The sequence below is a fragment of the Temnothorax curvispinosus genome, unplaced genomic scaffold (genome assembly GCF_003070985.1).
Source record: "Temnothorax curvispinosus isolate PA1 unplaced genomic scaffold, ASM307098v1 QBEX01008390.1, whole genome shotgun sequence".
In the NCBI taxonomy this organism is placed as follows: domain Eukaryota; kingdom Metazoa; phylum Arthropoda; class Insecta; order Hymenoptera; family Formicidae; genus Temnothorax; species Temnothorax curvispinosus.
Genome location: NW_020218170.1, coordinates 22,476 through 30,019, shown reverse-complemented (window position 1 = coordinate 30,019; position 7,544 = coordinate 22,476).

Below are 7,544 nucleotides of genomic sequence, written 5' to 3'. Positions count from 1 at the left end.
AGGTAGGTAGGTAGGTAGGTAGGTAGGTAGGTAGGTAGGTAGGTAGGCGCAAGGTAGTTTTTCTGCGATGAAAATAATTATGGGCAGGCCGATGGCCCGGTTGACAAATTTTGCCCCATATATATATATATATATATATATATATATATATATACCATACTTGATGAAAAAATCACACCGCCAGTAGTGTCAAGATTCATATCGTCTTTTGTAAGGAAATTCACACCGCAACAATGTGAATTTTCCATACTAAGCAGACAGTGTTGATTTCACCCCATCACGGTGAGAATTATATAAACACCTATATGGGTGTTACAATTCACACCATTGGTGTTAAATTTACATCCATATTTTTTAGAGTGTAGGAGTAAAACACCTCTTTGAAAAAAATTAACAAAAGTTGAATGATTTGAAGAGTAGGGAAGACCGGAGCAAAGTCGTCACCGGGGCGGAGTCGTCATTGCAATTATCTCGAAATCTGTATGTTGTGTGAACTTGCCATTAATACTGTAAACGCGGCTTATGGTACCCAACTAAGTTTAGTGAGGTTATGTGCCATGTTGTGATTCTTATCGAGACAAACGTGTTTTCGGAAGTCGAAAGTAAAATTTCTTCCGCGTCAAAAGTTTGTAATATCTTAAGTATTATTGTCTCTCCGAATTTTAAAATAAATGATTCTAAAGAGTAATGCATGCTGAACACGAATCCAGTGCAGTTTTTTTATTTTCATTGATTTCTATTATTTTATAAGTAACCAAACCTAAAACTTGTGTCCGGGGCGAAGTCGTCACCAAGCCATATCATGGAGGCTTCCGGCAAAAATCAAAGCCAAAGAAACAGCAGTAGTCGGATTCCGGTGAAGACTTAGATAATATGTGCTGCGTGTGCTTAGAGATGACAATAGAGCTGACGAGAAACGTGCGAGCGAAGTGTGTGCGCTTTTCTCGTAATTATTTTCCACCATCGTGTTTTTAATTAATGTTTCCATTTTTCTATTAAAAGATAATTAATAAAATGTATTCTATTATTTTTCATGATCGGAATTATGAATTTTTATTTAAAATTCAGTCCGAGAATGGAGTGACAACTCCGCCCCGGCAATTTTTACATTTCAATTTTTGCACCTTTATTGTTTTCACTCTATACCAGTTGAACAAAGCGACGTAGACCAAAAATGTTCGTATAAATTTTGTAGCCAAGGGTATACTCTTTACAACGGTATACCACATTTTACTAAAATTATAAGAATCAAAACCTTGAACAAGGATAATTTTGATACGTGAAAGTTGCAGATGCAAGCGCTGCTAATTAAAAACGACGCTTGGGCATATGTTAGCGGAGAAATCCCGAGGGCTATTCTTGTTAGCGGAAACGCGACTTCTCAGCATGAAGTGGATACATGGGTCAAAAACGACAGTAAGGCCAAGTCAGACATCATCCTATCGATAAGCCCGTTGGAATTAAAGCAGATTAAAGGCTGCAACACTTCGCGTGAATTATGGCTAAAGTTGGAATATATTTATCAGTTGAAAGGGCCGGCACGAAAAGCGACGCTTTTGAAACAGCTCACATTACAGCACATGGAAGAAAGCGACGACATTCACGAACACATTCGGAAGTTCTTCGATGACGTGGACAAGCTCGGAGAAATGGACGTCGATATTAACCTAGAATTGCTAGCGATTATGCTGTTACACAGCTTGCTACCAAGTTTCGAAAACTTTCGATGCGCAATCGAATCTCGAGACAAGTTGCCGTCACCAGAAGTGCTCCCCATGATTGAGGAAAGTGATGCTCGAAAGAACGACACACGCGCGAGTGCCCAGAATGCCATGATTGCAAACAAAGGCAATGCTGCAAAACGTCGAAATCAGAAGAAGAAAACGACGGAAGACGACAAATCCGATACTAAAAAAGGATTCAAATTCCAATGTCATCGATGTCGTAAGTACGGACACAAGGCAGCTGAATGTAGACAAGGACGCAGCAGTGATGCACAGTCTGCGAAGAAAGTGGAGGACGTTAGCTTGTATGCTGGACTCGAATCGTCGCGCGATCAAACCGCTATGCGTGCCAACGAATCAAATACGCGAAGTGGTGCCTGGATAGCAGTGCAACATCACATATGTGTAACGAATTAAGCAAGTTTACAGACGTGGAAAACGGAAATCACGGATGTTTGAACTTAGCTAACAACGCATCGACACAAATCGCAGCAAAAGGGACAGTATCTTTCACGACAAACGGAGGCAACCGCTCGTCGGTGAGCAGAACAAGCGAACCGACTCGAATATGCGTTGATGGGTGACGCCATTTGGAGATTGAGAGTTATTGTTGGAGGCACTCTCTGGACCATCGAGTCCAGAAGTGTTGCACTTGCTGCTGAATGAGTTGCCACCGAGATAATCTGGAGGTCGGGATTGCAGAGAGAAAAGGCTCCAGAATTGTGGTAGGGGCTTCGCCGACGAGAAAGTGCCCGGGTGTAAGCACCGAAAGGTCTTCCGGGTCGTCAGAGAGAGGGCACAGCGGCCTTGAGTTGAGTACGGCCTCTATCTGGATCAGAAGGGTCGCGAATTCTTCATAGGTCAGGAGCGTGTCACCGACAGTCCGCCGTAAGTGATATTTGACTGACTTTGCAACCGTTCGCATAGCCGTGGAGCCGAGGACACCCGAGGGGCAGCAGCGACCAAGGGAGCAGCGGACATCAATATTTTCTTAGGCTAAATACCGGATAAGCGAGTCCGAAGAGCCCATATGGCTAGCGTTAATCTGAAAATACAGCAACGCGACGAATAGGGGAACCGGGGCCTGATTGACCCCGGCAAGCGGGCCGCTAATGAAGGACCGAACGAGATAACAAGCGGGCCTCGGCAGAAGAACCGAGCGGAGTAGAAAGGGACGATCGCGGCGAGACTCGAGCAAAGGGCACGCGAGATAGCGGGGTCAAAATAATGACCCCCGCGAACGAAGGCACAGCGATCATAGCCAGGGGCCGAACCCCGGAATCCGTCTCAGGGGAGACCCTGACGTCGACCACCCGACCCGCGACGCGCTAATACCACCGAGCGCGGAGATAGCTGGGTCACGACAATGACCCCCGCGCAGAAGGGTACGGCGGTCACAGCCGGGAGCCGAGCCGCGGAGCCCGTATCAGGGGTGACCTTGATGCCGACCACCCGACCAGCAACGCGCCAATACCACCGGGCGCGGAGATCTCGAAGTCAAAATAATGACCCCCGCGCCTAGGGGTACGGAGGTCACAGCCGGCGGCCGAGCCGCAAAATCCGCCTCAGGGGGGACCCGAAAGTCAACCAACCGACTCGCGACATGCTAGTACTACCGGACGCGAAGATAGCGGGGTCAAGCAATGACCCCCGAAAGTCGGGAACCGCGATAATCCGGAGGGAAGTAGCGGACGGAGGGTCACTGGAGGAGGCGCCAGAAAAGATCCGAGGAGTCAGCGAGACCACTCGGTCGTATAATCCTCGAACCCGGGAACCAGGGGAGCGGGGTCCAGGGGGACCCAGGCGTATGCGTGGGATTAATTTTTAAGATTGGATTGAGAATCGCGGGCGACACCGAACGCGAAAACAGGAAAAAACTGCCATAAGAAAAGAGAAAGCGGGCAACATCTGGCGTGGAAAAGTACCGAGATGTGAATAACAACCCATGGTGGGAGCAAAAATCCCGAGGTGGGAAGGCCGAAAGAGCCCGGCAACTCGAGGCAGTCGCTCAGATATCGTGATCGCGGTAACACGTATATAAGATTCGCTCTACAATTCGGACTTAACGCGTAGTTTAGCGTAGCGATATAATACAACCGAGCACTCCCGCGTACTTGCGCGTTAAACATAACTCGTATAACTATTGCGAGCGGTAATTAGTTATCAATTATAACAACGTTCGACGAAAAGTGTCAGCGTGAAGCGCATACGGCGCGACAATTTTGTAATCAATTACGACGATCTGAAATAAATCAATCGTTTGTTAATATACGCAGTGTCAAGTTAATTTGAATTACTTACTTGCGACTTACCTTGTCCTACGGCATCGATCCATCGTTGTCCGGCGGCGTTCCAGTATGCGATAAGGCGAGGATCTGGGACAGTCAGCGGCAGTTGAGATCCATCCGAGGCGAAAAGGTCATACGGCATCGATCCATCGTTGTCCAGCGGCGTTCCAGTATGCGATAAGGCGAGGATCTGGGACAGTCAGCGGCAGTTGAGATCCTTCCGGGGCGGAAAGCTAAAAAGGAAATTAGCCGATTAATTAAACATACACATTTTCTACTTACCTGGTCCGTCGGGGGTGGTCCCACGTTGTCCATCGATGATCCAGCGGTGGGAAGGCAGCGTCGGGGCGTCGAGACATCCTGCGTCGAGAACCTGAAAATAAAAGAGAATTAATGGAGTATTGTTGCAATATCGTGCTACAATTTCGATACTTACCTTCTCGGTATATCAAGGTCAAACCGAGTGGCGACCGTTTGATAGGCAAATCTGGCTGAGATTTCACATTTTCGTGTGATCCACGCACCCAGAGAGTGACGTCCGGTCACAACTTGACCGCAGATCCCACTTGTCTCCGAAATGAGGGGCCGCCGGTGGGTTGAATACCCAGTGAGTGCCGTCGTTGATCAAGAGTTGAGCTCCTGAGACTCCTTTGACGTCGAGTCAAAAAGTCGTTTGAGAGCGGCATCTGCCCCGAGGAAATTGGTGCCACAGTCGCTGAATAGGGTGATCATATGCCGCGTCGTCCGGTGAACCGTCTGTAGGCAGCGAGAAAGGCTTCGGTAGTGTACTCCGTGACGAGCTCCAGATGGATTGCCGAGGTGACGAAGCAAACGAAAACCGCTATCCAGGCTTTGTGGCACTTGGCACCCCGTCCTCGCCATGATTTGAGTGTGATGGGGCCGGCGTAATCGACCCCCGCGGTGAGGAATGGGCGGGAAGGGGAGACGCGGGAGAGCGGGAGCTGGCCCATGAGTTGTTGAGCCTGAGCGTCGCGGTACCGGACACACCGCACACAGCGCAGGATGTGAGATCTCACCGGGGCCCGCCCGCCGATGATCCCAATATGTTCTTCGGAGGTACGTCAAGGTCAGCTGAGTCCCGCCGTGAAGTGTGCGCTGATGAGCATCTGCGATGAGAAGCTGGGAGAATCGGTCCTCCCTCGGCAAGATAGCTGGATGAATGCAGTCCGGATCGAGGAGAGAGTTCTTGAGGCGACCTCCAACTTTAAGTATGCCGGAGTGGTCAATAAATGCGGTGAACTTGGAGAGGGGATGGATCTTGGGCAGGAGATGTCTACTCGAGAGGACCTTCAGTTCGGATCCAAAGTGGATCATTTGGATGGATCGAACCCAGAATAACCTTGCCGACTCCAAGTTGGCCGGAGCGAGAGGATTGACCAGGGATGACTGAGGCACCTTTCGGAACCTGGCACAACACCGTTAACAAGTGGCTGTGATCCGGAGTAGCCGAGTGAGGAAGGAGCACCGTGCGAAGAGATCCCATAGCTTGGAGTGCGGGGCGGTTGCCATGAGCAGAAGACCGGGTCGCTTCTCAAGTGTGGCTCCGGAGTCCGATTGTGACGGGAGATCTAGCCAGTGAGAGGAAGGGAGGATCAACCATGAGGGGCCACTCTACCAGAGTGAATGCTGAGCGAGTTGATTGGCCGAGAGGCCACGAGTAGCGCAGTCCGGGTTTTCGGAGCCGGGTATAAGGAGCCACCGGCCGTGCGGGATCAGCTCTTGTATGGCCGCTATCCGATTGCTGACATACTTCTTCCACCGAGAGGGGTGGCTGTTGATCCACGTACGCGCCATCGATGAGTCCAACCACAGGAAGGTTGGTTACCATGGTTAGTTCGAAAGTTCGTAGTACATGTCTGACGAGGCGTGGTAGGAGGAAAGCTGCCGTGAGCTCTAACCTTGGGATTGTGAGCCGTCCGGAAGTGAGTCCACCGGTGTCGAAGGCGGGGTGGGAGGGGCTCATCCCAGTCAATCTTCTCTAACCACAACTCCTGCAAGAGCACCTTGTCTTTGATGGTGACGGGAGATGGGAACCCGAGTGGATCAAAGAGTTGGGCGACTTCTGATAGGATGGTCCGCTTGATGACGGGAAACTCTGTCGGTTGCCGTGACGAAAAGGTGAATTGGTCGAGTTCCGACTGCCAGGTGAGTCCCAGGATTTTACCCTGACCGTCCGAGAACGAGTGAGACGTCGGTGAGCCCGTGTTGGAAGAGAGGGTGTTTGCCTTGCCACTTGGCTAAGGGAAAGTCGCCCGCCTTGCAGAGGTCCACTAGCTGGAGAGCCGTAGCCCTCAATTCGTCAAGGTTGTCGGCACCGCCACAAATGTCGTCCACATATCTTCCCTTGAGGATGGGGGCGATGGCGAGTGGATAGTCAGCTCCTTCGTCTTCCACGAGTTGGAGGATGACCCGGACTGCCTAGAAAGGGGCCGATTTGGTGCCGTAGGTGACCGTGGTGAGCTCGAAGGTGATCACGTTGAGCTGTTCGTCGACCCAGAGTATGCGCTGAAAGACCCGATCGTCCGGGTGGATTATGATCTGGCAAAACATTTTCCGAATGTCCGTGATAAAAATGTACCGATGCTGCCGAATCCAGAGGAGGACGTCAGAAATGTCCGACTGCAACTTAGCGCCCGTGTGTAGCAGGTCGTTCAGAGATTGGCCGGAGCTGGTGGCGCTGGATCCGTTAAAGACCACCCTGATGTCCCCCTTGAGAATTTTGTGGTGGGGGAGATAATGCCGGGGTTGCGTCTGAGTCGTGAGGCGGTACCCTTGCCATGTGTCGTAGTTCCTCGTATTCGCGCATGAATGCTGAGTAGCGGAGGCGATGGGGCTCGTCTGATGAGAAACGTCGTAAGAGGCGTTGCAGGCATGCTTGAGCGGCCCGTTGAGAATTCCCCAGTTGAGAGGCTGGCGACTTAAACGGGAGCCGGACAATGTAGCGCCCGGAGGGATCCCGTGAGTGGGTGGCCTTGAAATGGGCCTCGCATTCTGCTTCATCCGGGGTGAGGTGGTGAGAGGGTGAGGACGGGACTTCCTCCTGGAGCCAGAACAAGGCCAGAAGGTCCTAACTCACGATAGCATGACAGGACGTGGCATCGGAAGGTGGTGAAACGGAGAGTGGACCGAGGACGATCCAGCCGAAGATGGTGCGCTGAGCGACGGGCTCATACTCAGCCCCCTTGAGGATCTCCGATTGGATGAAGAGTCCGTAGGTGTCTGCTCCGAGGACTAAGTCGATGCGTCCTAAGGTAAGAAAGGTCGGATCCGCCAAGGAAAGTCCCTGCAGATGAGGCCACTGACGATTTAGAGGCCCGAAAGAAGGAAGTCGTGTGGTGAGCTTAGGGAGTATGTGCGCGGTTATGAGGATAAACCGGGGGGAGTGGATGGATTGTAAGGTTACCGAGGCGGCGCCGCACGTTTGTCCGGAGTGAGACCCGCCAATGCCGAGGATCGGGATCGTTGATGGTTGTCTAGGGAGTTGAAGCTGGACTCGAACCTTAGGTGTCGA